Source organism: Hyperolius riggenbachi, chromosome 11, assembly GCF_040937935.1.
Source record: "Hyperolius riggenbachi isolate aHypRig1 chromosome 11, aHypRig1.pri, whole genome shotgun sequence".
NCBI lineage: Eukaryota > Metazoa > Chordata > Amphibia > Anura > Hyperoliidae > Hyperolius > Hyperolius riggenbachi.
The window spans coordinates 172,524,922-172,547,897 of record NC_090656.1 but is presented as its reverse complement, the minus strand read 5'-3'; the positions used below and the strand labels follow the sequence as shown (position 1 = coordinate 172,547,897).

Here is a 22,976-nt window from a genome sequence, read left to right as displayed (position 1 = left end):
TCCTGTCTATCAGGGAGTACGTCACTGGACAAGAGGCGGTGATGGGTGACCGGGGAGCATGTGCGCACTGTACGGGGGGGTGTTCGGGTGTCGCTCTGCAGATATGACCCTATCGTCGCACTCTGCCGCAAGGATTTCTAAATCTAATTTTTGCTGTTGTGGTGCGATGCGAGGTCTGGGGGTGCCACAACACTTTGAGGGGGGATTATGTACAACTACAGTAATAAAGATTGCCACAAGCCATGGGAATACAACATGCGTTTTTTAGGCAGATAGATGATTCGATAATTTCAGACATGTCCGATCTCACTTTCAATCGTTTTACCACTTGATTTCTTATAGAAGTGAATAAAAATTGATAGCAAAAGATATGAAAATCAAGCAGGAAATCAAGCATAAAAACGAATCAAAACACGATCGAATGGTAAATCGACCCAAAAAACGTTTCGTGTATTCCCAGCATAAAGGTAGAAATGTAATAAACTAAACTAGGATTTGTTAGCATTCATATCCGGCCACAGTGCTTCTGCTCTACACACTAGCAGAAGCCACTTTCCAGCAGCCACACAAACAGCTCTACAGTCACGGCTAATCACAGAACCTGCAGTTATACAGGGACTACGTTTCCCAGCATGCTTGGAGAGTAGACCAGAAGTTGTAAGCCGGTTTCCACGGCGACAGAGAGAGGGGCGCTGCTAGAACAGGGAGAGAAGGGTAGAAGGAAGAGAGGTGAGACACGATGATCTGTGCTGCTCTGACAGCCTTGCTATGGAGGGGCATGTCCCCTCACTAGCCGCTTGCAGGCCTTACTGCACTTACAGCAGATTTGGCCCAATTACCTTATTTTAGTATGAAGGAAATTCTTTCCTTCTTTATCTCTCTCACACAAGCGTTTGCAATAAAGTTCTGTGCTAGTTTTAATTCACTTTTAGGTACTGTTAGGAATGAAGTGAATGAAATATTTTCTTCTACCTGGAAAGCATTTTGGTTGGTCTTCAGTCACCCAGTCACTGACTATCCTCTAATATACTGGTTTGTAATGGTCGACTGGGTCGTGTTTCACTCCATACTGCATGATTGCTGTTTTGTTGTAATCTCTGGACATTTTGGATGACTGGCTGTATGCAACATCTGTCAATTGCTCGCTCACATAACGTGTCTCAAACACTGGCGCAAAGTGCTGTTAGGGTTGGAGCCCATTAGAAGTCACAATCGCTGATCGCTTTCTGTTAGCGATTTTGCTGCGTTTTATAGAGCGATTTCCAGCAGCAATGTTAGCTGTTTTTACAGCGAGTTGCGATTTCCTTTTTTGTGTGTGTTTTTGAGTAGAAGCGCTCCTATACTTTATATTAAGGCGCAAACGCTACAAAAATGCTGCAGGACCCGCACTTGTGAATTGAGGTGAGGTGATCACAATTGCTCCTGTGGAATCACTGCCATTGACTTTTATCAGCCTTGAGCTTTTTGAAATGCTGGCGATTGCAAAGCCTGATTCAAACAGCTCCTGTGGGCCCTAACCCATAGGCTTCATTCACGGTGGTGTGTTGTGGTGGTTTATAGCCACTTTGTAACATGGCTTTACGCACTGAAATACACTTCCTATGAGATGTCCACAGTGCACCGGTAGCGTTGCAGTAAAACAGGTTGTGGTATGGTAGCGCATTGCATTGTTACGCAGCACCGCCATGCAACACTGTGAACCTTTGAGAAACGGGTTTCTAAAAAGAAAAGTAGAGCATTTAAAGGACACCCGAGGTGAAAAAAACAAAACAAATTAAATAAACAATTGTATCCATCCTCTTTCTCCTAAAAATGTTTTTTAAGATATTCCACAGTTTTATTTTATATTTAAATCTACTTTTTACATTTTTACTTTGTTTTTGCTCAATGACACATTCATTGAAGTATGCTAGAGCTAAAATCTATGAACTATTGACCCTTCTTATCTATTTCCTGCTCTCAGAAGCCATTTTCTGCTAGGAAAGTGTTTTATAGTTGTTATTTCCGTTGCTCTAGATTCCAACTGGACCACAAAAGATCATCGGAGCATACACTGCACTTGTTCACTCCCGCTGGCCATCAGAGATCTGGTCTGGTGGGAACCAAGCCTTAACTACTTCCTGACTACCCATAAGCGTCGAAAAGGGGCCGCGTGCATGCGGGCACGTGCACGTACGTACCTGCCCACCATGGCACCCGCGGATGTATTGTGATCCTTTCTCCTGCAATACAGATTGTTTTAAAATGTCTGTTTTGCACTGAAAAGTGCAAACAATTACATTTTAAAATGTTTGTTTTGCAGGAAGTGGAAGGACAACTGAAGTGTGAAAACTATGGAGGCTGCCATATTTTTTCTGGTTCAATAAAATTTTATTGATGTCTAACATATAGCAAAGAAGTGACAAGCAATATTGTATAAATAGAAATAGTTTGCTGGTGGCTGGATGGTGTGTGGTGGCTGGATGGTGTAATCTGGTTAAGGGCTCTGCCTCTGACACAGGAGACCAGGGTTCGAATCTCGGCTCTGCCTGTTCAGTAAGCCAGCACCTATTCAGTAGGAGACCTTAGGCAAGTCTCCCTAACACTGCTACTGCCTATAGAGCACGTCCTAGTGGCTGCAGCTCTGGCGGTTTGAGTCCGCCAGGAGAAAAGCGCGATATAAATGTTATTTGTCTTGTCTTGTCTAGTTTGCAAATAATACAAGAAACAATAATTATAGCAATAGCAGTGGTTTCAATACAGCAATTCAGGGGGAAGGCTACATTACAGATTTATATTCCAGGGAATCCTGGAATTCACAACAGACTGCCCAGAGTTGGGCAAAGAGCAAAGTTGGGCAGAGTTGGGCAAAGAGGTCACTGTCTATTTAGATCGCTTCTTCAACCTATCTGAGTCCCTCCTTCCTAGGAAACTTTGAGCGTAGGGGAAGAGGTGGTCTTCCAGAGGACAGCTGTATTGATAACAAGGTGATCGACTTTTTGTATCTCTGAACTGGCTTTGAGGAACAATGGAGCAGACAAGTCTCGGGCAGATAGGGTAGATTTTGGCCATCGATTTGACAAATGATCTGGTGGACTTGAGTCCAAAATACTTATGCTAGGTACACAATGAGATTTTCTGGCAGATTTCCTGCCAGATTTATTATTTTCAACCTGCTGATCGATTTTCTATTCACTTCTATGGTAAATTGATAAGAAAATCGATTGGAAATCAGATCATACCGGTTAGAAATAATCGATCTGGCAGGAAATCTGCCAGAAAATTTCATCATGTGTACCTAGCATTAGAGTTGGGGACATTTCAAGGCCATGTGGAGTAAGTTATCAATGGCATTTTGGCAACGCCAACACATGTCTGGAACTTCAAAAGACCAAAGAAAAAACAAAGCAGACTGGCACTGCGGTCATGGGACTAAGTTAGAGGTGACAGTTGAACCAGGAGGAATCAGGGTATTCACCTTATGCGTGCACTGAGCCTCAGAAGAAGCTCAGTCCAGAGCGAAACAGCTGTCAGGCAGACCGCTGCTCCCACACTACCCCACAGCTAGGAACAGGAAGGGTATGTCAATGCATATGTACTATTGATGGATTTGTCTGTGTGATCGGACTAATGGACACAATAAATGATTAATATGCTAAACCTGGACATGCAGTGCCGGATGGTTTAATCTCTTCACTCCATGTATACATGTCTGGAACTGTCGGAAAAATTCTGTGCAGTTTATATGTCCTATACCAGGTTTAGTATATACCGGTACATTTTTCCCCCTGGTTTTTGTCTTCTAAACCTCGGTGCGTTTTTTGCAGCAGTGGCTGAAAGCTCTTTCTCAGAGGCCATTGATGAGAATTGTAAACATGTATAAATGAGGGCAAATATAATAGTTCCAAGGATCCAAAAATAAGGACCAAAACCAGTGTGGGAACTGCGAGGTCATCCGTTCCTCCATATGAAAAATGTTAACATTCAGGATGTGTGCAGAAGCCTTGTCCCTAATATTGAACGCCTCACACATACTTCTTCAACACATAGGGACAATACAATAGAAGGCACTCAGTGGTATGTCCCAGATGTTCCACTTGCCACTTCCAAACCCCACACCCAGCTTAAAAATCAGCAGCTTACCTTCCACTGCATTTTCTCTATCCAGGTATGTGGTATGCATTCATTACTGGGTTGAGTGGCTTCTGCACTCATCCACAGCATTCACATCTTTCATGTGGAAAAATAAAGGGCCTCCCTGTTTCCAGACAGGTTTCTGTCCATGATTATGGAGTCATTATATACTGGCTGACTTTTAAGGTGGCCACACACCATACAATTTTTCAAATATCTGTTCAATTCAAGAATTGCAATCAATTTTTCTGACTGGTTGTAAAATTTCAAAAATCTGACCAATGTACCACACACATACGTTCAATTTTTCCCCAATTATGATAAAAAGGATTGGAAAGTCTGAGAAGATTGCTAGGGTGTGTATATTAATAAGTTGCCAATCTAACACACACCATACAATCTTTAGAAAATTTTAAGAAAAATTTCCAGCATTCCGGATCGATAAAAATCGAAAAAACGGGAAATCCGATTGGATTTTTCAGCTGAATAAAAAAAAGGATCATATTAATCGAATTCCCGTAAAATCTGATCATTATTGTATCGTGTGTGGCCAGCTTTAGGCTTATAGAAGCAGCCTATTACAGTAGTAGTTGGTAAGGATTCTCATACCATACTACTCACTGGAAGGAGCCAGCATCAAGGTACCCCTGTACACATGTAAGACAGAAATTACCTGAAATGTTCATAAATAATGATTTCAGGTGACAAAAGTCTACTCTGCATGTGTAGTTTAAAGAGGAACTGTTGCGAAAATCTTAAAATTTAAAACACAAACAAATAAGAAGTACATTTCTTCCAGAGTAAAATAAACCATACATTACTTTTTCCTATGTTGCTGTCACTTATAGGCCCATATGCAATTAACCTTTTCTCCTGAGTTTTCTCCTAGGTGATATTTTTAAACTTGTCAATAAAATGCCTTTTAAGCCACCCGAAAGCAAGAAAATACTCAAAATAATTTTGATAGTACCTTTTCACCTACTTTTTGGCACTTTTTTAGTTGAAAAGTACTGGGAAGTTATTTTAAATCAAATATGAAAAATTATCTCCTGGGAGAAAATTCAGGTGAAAAAGTTAATTGCATATGGCCCCTAGTCAGTAGTAGAAATCTGGTATTACCAACAGTTTTTGGGTTTGTCCATCTCTCCATAGGGATTCTCAGCATGGCCTTTATTCTTTATAAAGACATTCCCTGAAAAAGATTTACATAAAGGTGCTGGCCAGCCTCCCTGCTCGCTGTACACTATTTTGGCAGTTGGACGGAGGAACTGCCATTCACTAAGTGCTTTTAAAAATAAAGAAAACCCTTAAAGAGAATCTGTATTGTTAAAATCGCACAAAAGTAAACATACCAGTGCGTTAGGGGACATCTCCTATTACCCTCTGTCACAATTTTGCCGCTCCTTGCCGCATTAAAAGTGGTTAAAAACAGTTTTAAAAAGTTTGTTTATAAACAAACATAATGGCCACCAAAACAGGAAGTAGATTGATGTACAGTATGTCCACACATAGAAAATACATCCATACACAAGCAGGCTGTATACAGCCTTCCTTTTGAATCTCAAGCGATCATTTGTGTGTTTCTTTCCCCCTGCAGCTATCTTCCACTGAAGTGTCAGGCTGTGTCTTCCTGCAGAGTGCAGACAGCTCTGCCTGTATGTAATTTATCTGTATGTGAAAGCCCAGCCAGCTCAGAGGAGGATTTATCCAGCTTGTAAAAGAGAAGAGAGAAGCTGCTCTAATCTAAATAATACACAGGCAGTGTGCAGAGAGGGGCCTGGATGTGGGAGATGCATCACAGAACCACAACACTGAAGAACTTGGCAGCCTTCCAGACACAGGCCTGACAAGTCTGACAAGAGAGAGATAAGTTGATTTATTACAGAGATGGTGATAGTAGAACGTGCTGCAGTAAGCCAGAACACATTAGAATAGCTTTTGGAACTTGGAGGATGATAAAAAACAGGATGCAATTTTTGTTACGGAGTCTCTTTAAGAAAACCCCTATGAGAAGATGGGCTAGTCCAAAATCTGTCGGTAATGTCAGATTTCTAATACTATAATAATATAAGTGACAGCAACATAGGAGAAAAGTAATTTATGGCTCATTTTACTCTGGAAGAAACATACTTCTTATCTGTATATATTTACATGTATTTTAAATTTTACGATTTTTGCGACAGAGGTCCTTTAACCACTTAACCTCCTCAGCGGTATGGACGAATATATCCGTCCATCACCGCCGGAGGTCGCCGCTCAGGCCCTGCTGGGCCGATTTTTACAAAATAAAAAGCAGCACACGCAGCCGGCACTTTGCCAGCCGCGTGTGCTGCCTGATCGCCGCCGCTCTGCGGCGATCCGCCGCGAGCAGCGGCGAAAGAGGGTCCCCCTAGCCGCCCGAGCCCTGCGCAGCCGGAACAAAAGTTCCAGCCAGCGCTAAGGGCTGGATCGGAGGCGGCTGACGTCAGGACGTCGGCTGACGTCCATGACGTCACTCCGCTCGTCGCTATGGCGACGATGTAAGCAAAACAAGGAAGGCCGCTCATTGCGGCCTTCCTTGTTTATTCTGGGCGCCGGAGGCGATCGGAAGAACGTCTCCGGAGCGCCCTCTAGTGGGCTTTCATGCAGCCAACTTTCAGTTGGCTGCATGAAACAGTTTTTTTTTTATTAAAAAAAAACCCTCCCGCAGCCTCCCTGGCGATCTTAATAGAACGCCAGGGAGGTTAATGACAACCAGACTTATAAAAATGTCCTGCTAGAGCCTCTTAATGGCCTACCGGACGTTTTTGTAAGTCAAACAGCGCTGCTGCCACTGTGCGTGTGTGCGTTCCCGTGCACGTGAGATTAGTGAGGAAAGAAAACATAGAAAAAACACACCTTTATTTCCAAATAATGTATTGTCACCATGCTTTGTACTAGGGACATAATTAAAATCTCGTGATAACCAGGACAAATAGGCAGATAAAATGTGAGTTTTATGTACAGTAGCAGTGTTTATATTATAACTATAGAGGATGATTGGAAAAATAGTGTATTTTTTCCTTGTTTTTCCCTTTAAAATGAATAGAAAATAATAAAGTAATTACTGAAAACAAATATAAACCCCAAAAAGCCTAATAGGTGGTGAAAAAAACAAGCTATAGATCATTTCATTGTGATTAGTAGTGATTAAGCTATTGGCAAATGAAAGGGATGAGCACTGAAAGGTGAAAATCGCTCTTTTTTTCGGCGTTTTAACGCCACAGCCGAAGTTGCCGTTTTCCAAGGTAAAATGAAAGTCCATAGACTTTCATTTTACCTTTCACATCTAACTCGGCGTTTTGGAGCGTTGCGTTTCAACGCTCCCAGGAGCTTTTTCAGGGCTGTTTACAGCCGAAGTTGGCTGTTGGCGTTTCAATGATAGTCAATGGAAAACGCCAACTTCAGCGTTTTCAAAGCGTTTTACAGCTGACCTGTTCACTTATTTTTATAAAAGAAAAAAAAAAGGACGTTTTCATATGAGCTGTAGAACGCTTTGAAAACGCTATGTATTGGCGTTAAGCAAAAGGCTGAGTTTCAGCCTTTTCTACCGCAGCCTCTAGTGTGAAAGAGCCCTTAGGGTAAAAACCGCTTCGGTGTGAAGTGGTTAGGGAATTAAAGAGGCTATATATATGATAAATGTCAAGTCTTGTAGCAGTAGTCCCACCATAACATCCACAGTTTATATTTTTGTACCTTTATGGCATCTTCTTGTAAAAGTGTAAATAGGCTCTCTGTGAACTACAATGCTGTTTTCTTACCACAATTCAGCCTAGCTAAGGCTCACGCAGAAATGGTAATTGTGAAATTTTATTAATCTACAAATGGGACTTGGGAAGAAGTCTAATTATTGGGAGGGTAATGCCTACTTCTTACCATCCCTCTGTTGTACAGTTGGATGTGAAAGTGTGGGCAACCTTGTTAATCATCATGATTTTCCTGTATAAATCGTTGGTTGTTATGATAAAAAATGTCAGTTAAATATATCATATAGGAGACACACACAGTAATATTTGAGAAGTGAAATTAAGTTTATTGGATTTACAGAAAATGTGCAACAATTGTTTAAACAAAATTAGGCAGGTGCACAAATTTGGGCACCAAAAAAAAAAAAAAAAAGAAATGAAATCAATATTTAGTAGATTCTCCTTTTGCAGAAATTACAGCCTCTAAATGCTTCCTGTAGGTTCTAATGAGAGTCTGTATTCTGGTTGAAGGTATTTTTGACCATTCCATGGACCTAGTTCATTCAGGTTTGATGGCTTCCGAGCATGGACAGCTCTCTTTAACTCACTCCACAGATTTTCAATTATATTCAGGTCTGGGGAATGTGATTACCATTCCAGAACGTTGTACTTGTTCCTCTGCATGAATGCCTTAGTGGATTTTGAGCAGTGTTTAGGGTTGTGGTCTTGTTGAAAGATCCTGCCCCGACGCAGCTTCAGTTTTGTCTCTGATTCCTGGACATTGGTCTCCAGAATCTGCTGATACTGAGTGGAATCCATGCGTCCCACAACTTTGACAAGATTCCCAGTCCCTGCACTGGCCACACAACCCCACAGCATGATGGAACCACCACCATATTTTACTATAGGTAGCAGGTGTTTTTCTTGGGATGCTGTGTTGTTTTTCCTCCATGCCCCTTGTTATGCCCAAATAACTCAATTTCAGTTTCATCAATCCACAGCACCTTATTCCAAAATGAAGCTGGCTTGTCAAAATGTGCTTACCTCAAGCGACTCTGTTTGTGCGGTGGGCGGAGAAAAGGCTTCCTCTGCAACACTCTTGCATACAGCATCTCCTTGTGTAAAGTTCGCTGAATGGTTGAAAGATGCACAGTAACTCCATCTGCAGCAAGATGATGTTGTAGGTCTTTGTTGCTGGTCTGTGGGTTGACTCTGACTGTTTTCACCATTCGTCGCTTCTGTTTATCTGAGATTTTTCTTGGTGTGCCACTTCGAGCCTTAATTTGAACTGAGCCTGTGGTCTTCCATTTACTCAATATGTTTCTAACTGTGGAAAGAGACAGCTAAAATCTCTGAGACAGAGACAACTTTCTGTATCCTTCCCCTAAACCATTATGGTGAACAATCTTTGTCTTCAGCTCATTTAAGAGTTGTTTTGAGACCCCCATGTTGCTACTCTGCAGAGAAAATTAAAAGAGGAGGTAAACTTTCAATTGATCCCCTTAAATACACTTTCTCAAAATTGGATTCACCTGTGTATGTAGGTCAGGGGTCACTGAGCTTACCAAGCCAATATGAGTTTTAGTAATTAGTTCTAAAGGTTTTGGAATCAATAAAATGACAGCAGTGCCCAAATTTATGCATCTGCCTAATTTTGTTTAAACAATTATTGCACACGTACTGTGAATCCATTAGATTTCTTGTTTTTTCTCAAATATCACTGTGTGTCTCTCCTATATGATATATTTAACTGACATTTTTAGCGTAACAACCAACGATTTATACAGGAAAATCATGATGATTAACAAGGTTGCCCAAACTTTCGCATCCCACTGTACGAGCCTCCAACCCGCCACAATGTCGGGGACTCCCTGCACTTTGCCCATGCAGAGGGGGGAGAAACGGAGGACACAGGGGGACACAATGAGGCATAGAGCAGAACACAAGGAAGACACATGTGGGGAATAGAGGAGGATACAAGGGGGACACAGGCGGATACAAGGGGGACAGAGGAGGATGCAGGGAGAGGTACAAGGGGCATAATCCACAAGATACCCCTTCACCATGGACGCATCAGGTTTAGTATATATATTTTCCCCCGTTTTTTGTCCTCTAAACCTAGGTGCGTCTTATGGTCAGGAGCATCTTATAGTCCGAATAATACGGTAACCTGTTATCTCAAACTGGACGCATAAAAATTCCCAGTTTGAGCATTTCTAATGCTACAAGAATGTACCTGTGCATCCTGTTAATCAGCGGCGAGTGCGCGCGCTCCAGCTGCTCGTTCATGGGGGAGCTTACACTTCGGAGATAAAATGTGTGGGGTTTACGTATAGTAACAATTTTTATTTTAAAACCTAAAGGATGGAATTAGAGAAATAGGGCCATATTCTATTGCTGAACTCGCCAGCGCTAAGCACTGTTGAGTTCTTTACTTAGGCGATGGGGGCTTCGCCTAATCTTACTAAACTTTAGACCCCCCCCCAGGCGGAATAGAACTCGCTTGGGCGATATAATCGCCCAGCGAATTCTTAACACGGAATCCAATTACCCTTATCATGTCTCCGGGAAGCGATGCTTCCCGGCAGACATGAGCGTTAGCTTAGACCTGCAAAAAGCAGGTCTAAACCAGCTAACGCACGTCGCCGCCGCAGCATCTGGGGGTCTCCTTTAATAAGGAGACCCCCAGAGCTCCCCGTCGGGTCGCCGCACACTTTAGAAGCCCTCACGCAGCTCTGCTAAGGCTCCCCTGTCATTATAAATACCTCTGCCGATCACCCGATGCCTCTCGCCGCAAAATCCGTCACGTAATTACAGTGTACAGTATCTAACACTGTAATTACTTTCCGCATAGGAGCCCGGGCAAAGCATCTTTGAATCTGCAGCCGGGCTCCCCATTGGTCCGCTGTCTGAGCCATTTTATTGGTTCAGGCAGCGGACCAATAGGGAGCCCCGGCTGCAGATTCAAAGATGCTTTGCCCGGGCTCCTATGCGGACAGTAATTACAGTGTTAGATACACTGTAATTACGTGACGTATTTTACGGCGAGAGGCGTCGGGTGATCGGCGGGGGTATTTATAATGACAGGGGAGCTGCGTGGGGGCTTCTAAAGTGTGCGGCGACCTGACGGGGAGCTCTGGAGGTCTCCTTATTATAGGAGACCCCCAGATGCTGCGGCGGAAGATGGCGGCGATGTTCGGCGGGCGAGTGCAGTGATGGACAGCACCACAGCGTAAACCTCACTCCCCATCACTCGGTAAAAGGGAGCATCGCTCAGGCTTTCGCCTGAGTAATGCTTCCTAACGATCGGCCATCGCGCGAAGGATATGGGCAATAGGATTTGCCGTCAATCCTCGCGCGATGGCAAGGTGATAAGTAGCTCGCATCTGCAAGCTACTTATCACCTTGAATAGGATATGGCTCATAATGTTTTTTTTCCCTACAAAATGCCTAGAAAATACAGTAATCACTGAAAACAATTATTGCCCACAAATAGCCTAATTTGTGGCAAAAAGCATGATAGATCATTTAGCAGTGATAAAGTTATGAATCAATTAAAGCCTACGGGATTGTTCTCACTAGGCTTTTGTTTCACATACTTTACATTCTAGACTCACCTGTCTTCTGTCATTTTGTCTTTGGTCTGTCTTTTGTCTTTGGTTATTTCTGCCTTTGGGTCTACAGCTGCTGCTGCCACCGAGATCCACTGCAGGGGAGAAGCTCCAGTATACAGATCAGAGCCCCGGAAGAAGCATCAGGCTTCTATAGGATTGTGAGAGACCAATGGGAATTGAATGCTCTATTAAACCAGAGAGGATTCCCATTGGTTCACTTAGTGGTAGATTACTCAGAGAATCCTTCCTGGTTTGAGGGAGGGTTCCCAATGGTCTGTTGCAATCTATGATGCTTCTGCCAGGGCTTCCATCTGTATAACAGTGCTTGTCCCAGGCAGTGGAGCCAATCGATGGTGGTAGCAGTGGTAGAGGACCTGAATGGCGGCAGCCAAAACTGTTATTGTTCTTAACTGGTTCTAACTTCCTGTATATACTATCTAGTAGTACATCTGTGCTTTTGTATTGTTTGTACATTGCTATAACTATTCTATTTAATTGTATTACGTATAGATTTGAGACATTCTTTTTATATTGTTTAGCTTTTGGAATATAGGTCTAGATTGACCTGAGGAAGTGTATAAATACTGTAGCTTGCAAGACGCTTTGGCCTCAATTAGATGTGTTCCATGGAAATGTAATGTGCAGTTTTACCATATGCGGTGATAGTTCAGTCAGTTTTCCAAAACTTTGTCAATTTACAAAGGTTTTTACCTTATTTAAAGGATACCTGCCTGATTTATTTCCTTGTAAACAATACCGGTTGCCTGGCGTTCTGCTAATCTTTCTGGCATCAATAGTGACTGAGGGCTCGTTTCCACTATCGTAAATCCGCATGCGTCCAAAGCATGCGGATTCGCACATGCAATGCAAGTGGATGGGCCTGTTTCCACTGTAGCGTTGTTGAGGTGCGTTTTTTTTCAGCGGTGAAAAAACGCACAAAAGAGCCGCAGAATTCGCCTGCGAGTGGAATGCATGCGAATCGTATGCAATGTATTTAATAGGGAAATCACATGCGGTTTCCCCATGCGTTTTTTTGCCGCGAATTCGCATAGGTACGAATGTAAATTCACACAGGCAGTGACATGGTTAAAATCGCATATACCCTCACCTATGCAAATTCGCATGCGAATTCGCGGCACAAAAACGCATTGGGAATCGCATTCACATGCGATTCATTAGCGGTGGAATCCAGGCGATTCCGCACCGCAATAGTGGAAACGAGCCCTGAATCTCCCACATGAAACAAGCATGCAGCTAATGTAGTCAGACTTCAGTCAGAAACATCATGATCTGCATGCTTCTTTAGGGTCTATGACTAAAAGTACTTGAGACAGAGGATCAAGAGGACAGGCAGGCAATGTGCATTGTTTAAAAGGTAATAAATACCCCACTCACTTCAGGTGTCCTTTAATGAATTCGAGCATTTGGTATGTCACTCCGTATTTGAAGGATCATTGCAGTGCAATAGAAATGGAAGTTTGATTACAACATTTATTACATAGTTACTTAGTGGTTAGTTAGGTAAAAAAATGCATCTGTTCATTAAGTTCAACCAAAATAACAACTGGAGCAATACTGGTGCACATATATATTGATCAAAAGGAAGGTAAAAAACCCTTACAAGACTTTAGCCAATTAGGTGAGTTAGTGTTAACTCACCCTTGTCGGCACCTCTTTGTCACATTCCAGCCCTCAGATACTTCCTCCTTCATAGCCGAAAGGAGGAAGTATTGAATTGATGTGAAATGGGATATAGAGCACAGCAGGCCCAGGCAGCTAAAGGGTGAGTTAACACCCCCTGCTGCTGTCCGCATGCAGGTTCTGATCGTAAGAATTCAGAACAAAGTTCCGAATTTAGAGAAACCGAACACATGAACACTACTTAAAAGGGAAAAAATACCTTCCACAGCTCCAGATGGCAGATACAATCCCTAGATCATCACTACCCGGAATTACCAAGTAACTATATGCATGGGTGGCCTTTAATGCAAAGAAAGCATCCATGCCCTCTTTAAATGCAGATACTGTACAGAATTTGCCATGTCTACTTATTGTGGTAAAATATTCTACATGTTAACCACTCCTACTGTACAGAACCCCTTGAATAGAAGGCATAAACTTTTTTCTTCCATACACACCTGCCCCCTTGAACGTTGCAAAAGCTTACCTGCCAAGCTCATGTATTGTCCTCTGATGTATTTATACTTGTAAGCTAGGTCACCTCTTAGCCATCTTTTGTTCCAAGCTAATTTAGCTCAGTTTGTCCAAATGTCTTATGCTGGGAATACACGGTAAGATCCGGCGACTCTGCACCAGAACTGACAGTCAATACCCTAGAGAACACACTTTTGACACAACAATTAGATAAACCCCTCTAAGTTATTTATTCAGTCTTATTAGCTAAAAATAACGAAAAACTTCTTAGATCCCAAGAAAAGTGGAACCTAGATATTCAGGGCATAGACGACACAGACTGGGAGGATATACTTGAAGACTTCGTTAGAACTCCTATTTCAGCCAGAGATAGACTGATCCAGGTAAAATTTTTGCATAGAACATATCTCACTCCGGTACGAATGCATAATATATGTATATCCAACAGTGTGTTATGTCAAAAATGCACAACCGAAGATGGTACATTCTTACACATGTTTTGGAGCTGTGCTAGAATTCAGACTTTTTGGACAGCCATTTTTGACACTATAAATGAAATTTTGGAATCACACTTTGACTGCACACCCAAACTAGCCCTTCTGGGTCTATTTGAAGAACAAACCTGTAGCAAATACGTACAATTTTTAATCCGCATACTATGTTTCTATGGAAGAAAAGAAATTCTAAGAGTCTGGAAAGGTAATAACAATCCATCTATTAATCACTGGAAGCGTACAATCAATATCGCTCTTCCTCTATACCAAATGACATATAAGAATTGCAATTGTCCACAACGGTTCCATAAAATATGGGCACCATGGTATAATAACGTTATGACGGCTGGATCCAATCTCACACTTTAATCTTCATGTATCCAATGCCAATAACTAACTGGTTGCTGGCGCGGTCTGGGTGGTGATGGGGGTGAGCCCGGAGTCTTCCCTTCTCTTCCCTGCCTCCTTACTTACCCCTTCCCTCTGTTCGTTATCCCTACCTCTCCTTCCCTCTTCTAGCTATTTCTCCTTCTATCTCCTCTCGCTCTCTTGGCGCGGTACTCCAACCACAAATGAACCTGCGTGCAGCTATTATGAGCTCCTGAAAGCAGTGGTCATATACAACGTATTCGTTACATTAAAGGTTTATTAAGGCAATCACTCTGCTGTTAATCTATACTTCAAGTTATGTATTGTTGCTTTGCCGCCTAACTTCATTACCTGTATATCTCCTGTTGTGGGAGCACTGTGCCTTCTTCTGTAATGTCTCTTTTTTCTTGTTCAAAATAAAATTGATTTGTGAAAAAAAAGATCCGGCGACTCGATTAGCCGCCCGATCGACTCCCGCCGCTTCCCCGCTCGTCCCCTGCTGCCGCCCGGATCGATTCCTGCTCATGCCCGCGGGCACTTCCTTATCTTCCGCTCGATTTCCGCTATTGTCCGCCCGCAGGTATCGAGCGGGGAATCGATCCACGCGGTGATCGGACCTGTCGGAAATTATCAATGGAGCCATCAGCAGCTCGATTGATAAGAAGAAAACGCACCGTGTATCCCCAGCATTAGTAAGACCTTCCATCCCTCTGATTAATTTAGTTTCCTGTCATTGTGCCTGTTCTAGTATGTCCCAGAGTGCACTGGGAGAATAATTCTGCATAATAAAAAGCCTAGGCTGTGACATCACGTTGAGGGCTTGATTACACATCAATCTACAGCAATATTCTTTCTGATGCTGAAACTAGGAAAATTAATGTAAAAATGGTTATCTTAAATAATTTACTACCTTCTACTCACTACAGTGCCTCTTTAATATTTGCCTTGCACAAAATAATGATTTATCTTCTTTGCCAGAAAGTGAGCATAGGTGTCCCATGACACAGAGGAGTAGCTATGGGTGGACAAGGGGGGACATATGTCCCCGGGTGCAGCACTGTGAGGGCACTCAGCATGGCCATTGCACCCCCACATGCATGAGAGATGGCTTGCTGGCTGCCCAAAGGTCCACTGCTTCTCTCCCTCCCTCTGCAGAAGCGGTAACAGCAGCAGAATAAGGCTAAAGGGGGCACATCTGGCTATCTAAACAGGGTGAAGGGGGCACATCTGGCTAACTAAAGTTATGGCGCATCTGGCTATCTGAATGGGGTGATTTTTGATGTGTGCCCACATCCATTTTGTCCAGAGGGGGCGCAAATACTGTCTTTGTCCCTGGGCACTGAAAATTAAAGTGAACCTCCAGACTAAAAATTGACTCAGCAGCCCTGAAAAGGCCTGGTGTTTCTTTAACAGTTTCACAGCATCAGAACTTTTTTTTCTCTTATACAAGCCTCATTTTTAGCTGCACAGAAAAAAACTGCCCGGGCATTTTTCCCCTGATGCTGTGCAAAGCATGATGGGATTTCTGATGTTGGTGTTCTCGTTCTGCTGTTTTGGTGCATTTTTTTTTTTTTTTTTTTTTTTTACATTTTGAATTTGACATTTGAAGCCTAGCGTGTGCAGCTGGGAGGGGTAATCAGGACACAGGACAGTTGGAACTGTGTCTCCTGCTCCCTGTCACCTCCTTTCAACCAAAAAGATGGCTGCCCCCATGACAAAGATGGCAGCCTCCATGAATCACAAACATTCGCCTGTTTTTTTAAAACGGGGGTCGGTAAGAGATTATATTGCCTATCTATTCTAATTAACATAACTAATGTAACTTAATGACAGTATGTTTGTTTAGGCTGAAGTTCCCCTTTAAGCTACGCCTCTGCCATGACATCACGCATCAAGCAAGGTGATCCATTATGGTGGACTGCAGTGGAGGAGGCCCCTTTATTGCAGTCCACCATAATGGATCACCTTGCTTGATGCAATTTTTCTTCTATATGGACTGAATTACTAGCAGTAGCTGCTGCTTGGGCATATGCACCCTACCCTTTCCATACAGTGGTACATGCTTCTCTGAGCTCTTCTACCCAACTGGGGCAGAAGACAGACCTGTTTTCTGCAGCACTTATCTCAACCTGTCTCTCACTGCTTCTAGTTTTTTAAGGTTTTACTGCAGACAAGTTCAAAGGGTCATTAGTTCTGCTCTGTTTTATATTTTAAAATACAGAGTGTGGTTTGCAAACTGCAAGTGTGACAGAATGATGCAATGTTATAAAATAAAAGCTATATAACTGAAACTAATACTATAACTTTTTTCTTTGCTACTAATGTTCTATTAAATATCCGTACTACACATACAATTCATTATATCATACATTTTTTTCCGCCTCAGTGTCACTTTAAATTTATTTTTTACTGTTTCATTGCCTCTGCTCAATGACACATTCTTTGAAGTATGCCAGAACTAAAATCTATGCACTATTGACCCTTTTTTTTAATCTCTTTCCTGCTCTCAGAAGCCATTTTCTGCCAGAAAAGTGTTTTATGACTGTAATTCGTTACCATTGAGGGTTACTGCTAAAGTCCGAACTGGTCCTGACCTGGACAGAAACTATCGCTTGCATACCTAATTTTTAACTCTTTCAGGCAGAGAAAGGAAATCAGGAGCACAGCATAGTTATTTGTGTGCTTGGCACTGTATATACACATGTCCATCTCATCATGTCACATGTCGCCTTGTGTATCCTTTAGGCCTCGTTCACATCATTTAGCGCAGATGGCTGTGCGATCGGAACGTAACGCGTCCGATCGCACGCCATCTGCGCTCCTATGCGCTGCGCTGCAGATCCCATTCATTACAATGAATGGGATCTGCGCTGCGATTCACAAAAATGCGTGCAGTACGCGATAGCGCAATTGCGCTGCCACGCAGCGCATATGATGGGAACGGTAGAAGGGCTGTCTATGCCCTTCTACCGTTCTTGCGTGTCGCACACTATACGCGCTGCCAAAATGCGCACGGCAGCGCGTATAGTCTGAACGAGGCCTTAAGGGTAGAGTGGTGGGAAGTAGAAGCACGTTTTTTTTCCCTTATTTTTGTCCTTTTCGATGACCTCATTGAAGAATTTCACAGTGCAGCTGCTTATCAGTTAGCCAGATTGAGGGCCTGTTGTGAACTCTGATGAATGATGAACAGCAAGACACCAGTAAGGAATCATTAGACTGAATACATTTCTGCGGCTTCTTTTTTAGAAGTATGTGCTGATTTATTCATGAGAACTTCATAAAAGTAAAAATGAACGATTGCACTAGTCTTTTTCATTGCCACTGGTACCAGCACTGCTGATGCTGCTCCATTGTTACTGCAATGTGAATTCAAATAGTTACAAGCTTTAATAAAACCTCTGCTTCCACACTGCCAAATATTAGAACTCCATACATACTGACTGTGCATGCTGGATTTCTCTTTTTGTACTTTATTCCCGTACAGTCATGGGACCGTACTCACCATCTACTACATAGATCTTTAGTAACTATAATCCATGCTGTGTAGGAGACTGATGTCTTTAGATTTCTGTTATGAGACATGTGGGTAGTGCTTGCTGTCTGAAGCCACTGCAGTTGATTAAACCACATCCCATTTTTTCATCCCTTGTGATATTCTTACAATTTTCTGGTACTCTGTTGACCCTGGGGACCAGTGGTAGGCAGTGTGGAGTCTAAGTGGCTATTGCTAACCACCAGTGCGTCCACCATCTACAGTGGGTCACCCACCACCCCTAATGGGCAATGGGCTGCTTTGCTGCAAATACCACCAGGTCTCCGCCAACTGGGATTACCTTACTAGTGACAGAACAGGAGATCATGAGTCAAAGAGCAGACTGCAAGTGCAGACTAGTGTGTAGGGAGGGTTGGATAAGGTAGTGCTTCGGAACTGCAGCAAAATCAGACAACAAGCCGGAGGTCAGGGTATGCAGCAGATAAGTGTAAATGACAGTCAGGCCAAGGTTGGGACAGAGCTCAGTCAAAGCCGATTAAAGTGGTTTCGACTATTGCACTGCATACAATGAAAATGCTTTATTTCACATTTAGTTGCTGACAGGGCTGTGGTGTCAGTACAAAACTCATTTGACTCCACCGACGCCTCAGTTTATGACACCTCTGACTCCAGGTTAGGTACCCAAAAATGACTCCGACTTCCCTGCTGGTAAAGTAAACACTTAGGCAGGGAACACACTTGACTTTCAGTTTTCTGCGCGCGTTTTCCTCCTGCATACTTTTTCTGCACACCAAGTGTGTTTCCATGCAGGAAAACGCGCGCGTTTTTTCACAGCAGCTGATGTAAATGATAGAGGAAACTGCCAAAATGTGCAGAATCAGGATGCAGAATGTCAGTTTTTTTTCTGCATGTGAACAACACAGTAAGTGTGCACTAGCACAATGATTAACATGAGTTCTCAGTTTTTCTGTGCAGAAAACGCACACGAAACAGTCAAGTGTGTTCCCTGCCTTAGGCTTAATTCTTTCAGTGCTCCTAGGAAAGTGAAAGCAGCTTGTAAACTTCAGTGTTTTAAAGGATACCCAAAGTGACATGTGACATGATGAGATAGACATGTACCGTATATGTACAGTGCCTAGCACACAAATAACTATGCTGTGTTCCTTTTTTTCTTTCTCTGCCTGAAAGAGTTAAATATCAGGTATGTAATTTGCTGACTCAGTCCTGACTCAGACAGGAAGTGACTACAGTGTGACCCTCACTGATAAGAAATTCCAACTATAAAACACTTTCCTAGCAGAAAATGGCATGTGTCCGTTGATATGTATATACTATCAGACCACTTCCTGCTGTTTTGTAGGTATATTTATGTTGATGTGTTTTTATAAAGCGGTTTAAGGGAATGCAAATCGCTAAACAATAGCCTACGAGGCGTATATATATATGTATTTCTATGCACAAATGCACTTTTTTTTTATATATTTCTTATTCAAAAGATATTCAAAAATTATGCTGCAGGTGGTACCGTACTTATTTTTCCTTGCATGCAAAAAAAAAGGCTTTGGATGTGAATGAGCCAATTGACTTACATTGGTTATATGTACTAGTTTGAATTCCCATGCTGAGCAGTCAAGTGTGAACCCTGCCTTATGTCAGTTTGACTAAAGGTGGAGTGTTTCAGGCTCTACTGGCTGTAACCGGGCAACTGCAAGTCTTTAAGGGCCTGATTCACAAAGCGGTGCTAACAGTTAGCACGCTGGTGAAAAACCCTTTATCACGCCTAAACTCAGTTTAGGCATGATAAGTTTAGGCATGATAAGTTTAGGCGTGATAAGTTTAGGCGTGATAAGTTTAGGCGTGATAAAACTTATCCCACCTAAACTTATCACACCTAAACTTATCACGCCTAAACTGGCTTTTCACCAGCGTGGTGCAATGGTTATCACGCCTAAAGTCTCTAACTGGGTTAGCACCACTTTGTGAATCGAGCCCTAAGTATCTCTGAAATGCTGGAGAGGTTAGTTTGCTCTTTTGTTTTGCAAAAACTGTTGTTTTTTTTCTACAAACCTTTTTATGCATAATGTATTCAAAATAATGTTAAAAAGATATAGAGCCGTGGCTGAACTAGATCTTCAAAGTATGAAAGTGTGCTAACGGAATTATTTATTGTAATTCTGTATGCATAACAACCATGCCTTGATTTGTTTTCACTTCAGGTTTATTGTACAATATAACAATAACAGCCAGAAGTTCATTGTGGGCGAAGCAGGGATATTTTTCTTTGATCACACTTTTCAAACTTTAAGCTCAATATGTCGAATCTGTTTCTGTGTCACTATTCCCCATGACAAAGCATACTCACACAGCCTTCTCAGGAAAATGGAGCAGACTTGAAGATGAAACCCTTAAAGAGACTCTGAAGCGAGAATAAATCTCGCTTCAGAGCTCATAGTTAGCAGGGGCATGTGTGCCCCTGCTAAACCGCCGCTATCGCGCCGATAAACGGGGGTCCCTTCACCCCCAAACCCCCCACTGCGACACTTGGTCGCAGACTTGATCGCTCCTGGAGGCAGGGCTAACGGCTGCAGCCCTGCCTCCAGCCGCGTCTATCAGCGGCGCATCGCCGCCTCTCCCCGCCCCTCTCAGTGAAGGAAGACTGAGAGGGGCGGGGGAGAGGCGGAGATACGCGCTGACAGACGCGCGTGGGGCAGGGCTGCGGCGGTTAGCCCTGCCCCAACTAGGAAGCGCTCCCCCGCTGCACCGAGGGGATTTGGGGGTGAAGGGACCCCAGTTTAGCGGCGAGATAGCGGCGGTTTAGCAGGGGCACACATGCCCCTGCTATCTATGAGGTCTGAAGCGAGATTTATTCTCGCTTCAGACTCTCTTTAAAGGGCATTTTATTGACGATTTTGAAAATATCACCTAGGAGAAAACTAAGGTGAAAAAGTGAATTGCATATGGGTCTCTGTCTTTTAAACTGTAAAACAAAGCAGATGAAATGACCCTTTGAACTTCCATGCAGTAAAATCTTATCTCAAGGTGTCTGTAAGGGCCCTTTTCCACTAGCAGTCGCTAGCGTTAACGCTGAACGCTAGCGATTGCTGAATCGCAAAAAGCAGGAAACCTCCGGCGATTGCGATCACGATTTTGCTATGCACTGTACTGCATAGCAAAATCGCGGCAAAGATCGCTCCGCGGCGCGATGGTTTGGCAAAAAAACGAATCGCGGTAGTGGAAATTGCCTACCGCGATTCCCATGTTAATGTACAAACCGTAGCGATTAAAAAATCACTAGCGGTTTGTGATTTTGCGATTCAGCATCGCAAACGCCGCTAGTGGAAAAGGGCCCTTACTCTTTTCTTTGCTGTTTAAAGTGTAACTGTTGGGCATAAAATAAAAAATCAATTCTTTATTTTTATCTGGTAAACAAGTAATAAGTATGCTAACCAGGCAATCCAAAGGTTAAAATCACTATTATTTTTCTTGTTGATAAATGATCATTCCCCAGTTTACCTGACTCTTATTTGGTACACACAAATTTGGTACGCACAAAGGAAGTTGCAGGGCATGCTGGGTTGTCCTTTTTTACTTCTCTACTTTTCCCTCAGACGTAACTAATGCAGCCTGATTGGCTGAAGCCTCTTTCCCTCGTGTTTTTTCCTCACACACCTCTGTTCCTCTCTGATTGGCCAATATTTCTCATGCTGAGGCAATGCACTTTCTATAGTGGAGGGCAGGCAATGCATACACAGTCAGGCAGGGGAGAATAAGGGAGGAAATTACATCAGGATTGGCTTTTTTTTTTTTTTTTCAAAATGTTTTATTCATTTTTCACTTTAAACCAATTTTGACAAATAGAATGGTTCAACAAGAAAAGATAACAGTAGCCGCAGTTCTCACCCTTCCCTCCCCTCTCCCCCCACCCTTTCCCCTGCATCCCCCCCCTCCCTTTTACCCTCCCCTCCCACCCCTTCGATCACTCCATGCTCATGAATGTCCCAAGATTAAGGATCCACTTTCTTGGCCTGTTGTCCAAACCATAAGATCCATTCTAATAGTCATCAGTTCCTATTACTTTTAATCGACCCAGGGATCCTGTTAGATCTGCATTTGCGTACCATGAAGTATATTTGAAAGGGGCCACCAGCTGTTGTAGCTCAGGCGTTGTCATGGTGGTTAGGAGAAATGGCTTCCATCTAGAGAAAAACTTTTTTGTTCCTTTCTCCTTGTTCATGCTAGCCTCCAGTTTTTCCATTCGCATTAGGTGGCTCATTTCTTCCTGTACATCCCAGAGTGATGGAGCCGAAGTGTAGATCCATTTGTTGTATATGGATTTCCTAGCAGCTAGGAGAGTGATATGAACAATATCCTGGAGATGTTGGGGTTTCTCATTTGGTCCCTCTTTATGGGTCGCATTGAATAATAGCAAAAGGGGGTCCTTTGCTATAGAGCTCTTTACCAGTTTGTTCACAAAGTCCACCACATTGTCCCAAAACCTCTGGATAGCAGGGCAGTCCCATATGCAATGTACCATATTTGCTTGTGGGAGGGAGCACTTCGGGCAATAGTTTATGTATCCTGGCTTTGGGGGATTATATTTTATGTTAAATGCATACTTGGCCTGATACATCATCATTAGATGGGATTCTCTCCATTTCTCACTTACAATAGTTTGACGGACATTGTTGTTTCCTTCAATGATTCTTTGCTCAATGTGGGGTACCTGGAAATACTTTACCCAGCCCTTCATGTTGTTAGAGGCTTTGTCTGCCATTCCCACACTAGATAACCCCCTTTGGATGTCAGATAGGGAGACCTTTTCCCCTTTGGGCTTTAAAAAAGTGTCAAAGGGGAGTATGTCTGCTATTGCTTGTATATTTCTTAGATTGGTTTTTATATAGGATTGAATTTGGCCATATATCAGGAAGTCCCTTCTCGAGATTCCGTACTGCTGTATCAGCTCCTTAAAGGTGAGAAATCTATGTTTTCTGAGGTCCAGTAGGTTTCCCAGTTTTGTAATGCCCTGTGCTGCCCA

The 22,976-nt window shown here is 42.8% G+C and overlaps 1 protein-coding gene across 10 annotated transcripts in view; it reads left to right on the top strand.

Annotated features, from left to right (window-relative positions):
* The first annotated feature begins 630 nt into the window (after nt 1–630).
* LOC137538200 (uncharacterized) overlaps nt 631–22,976 on the top strand; it is a 448,115-nt gene continuing 425,769 nt past the window's right edge. For 8 of the 10 annotated variants that reach the window (XR_011024708.1, XR_011024707.1, XM_068260237.1 and 5 more), the window contains exon 1: nt 631–729. The gene's annotated coding sequence lies outside the window, so the exon portion shown is untranslated. Of the gene's footprint in view, nt 730–2,016; nt 2,173–22,976 lie in introns of those variants that run through there. The other 2 variants (XM_068260234.1, XM_068260233.1) reach the window with 2 other exon arrangements.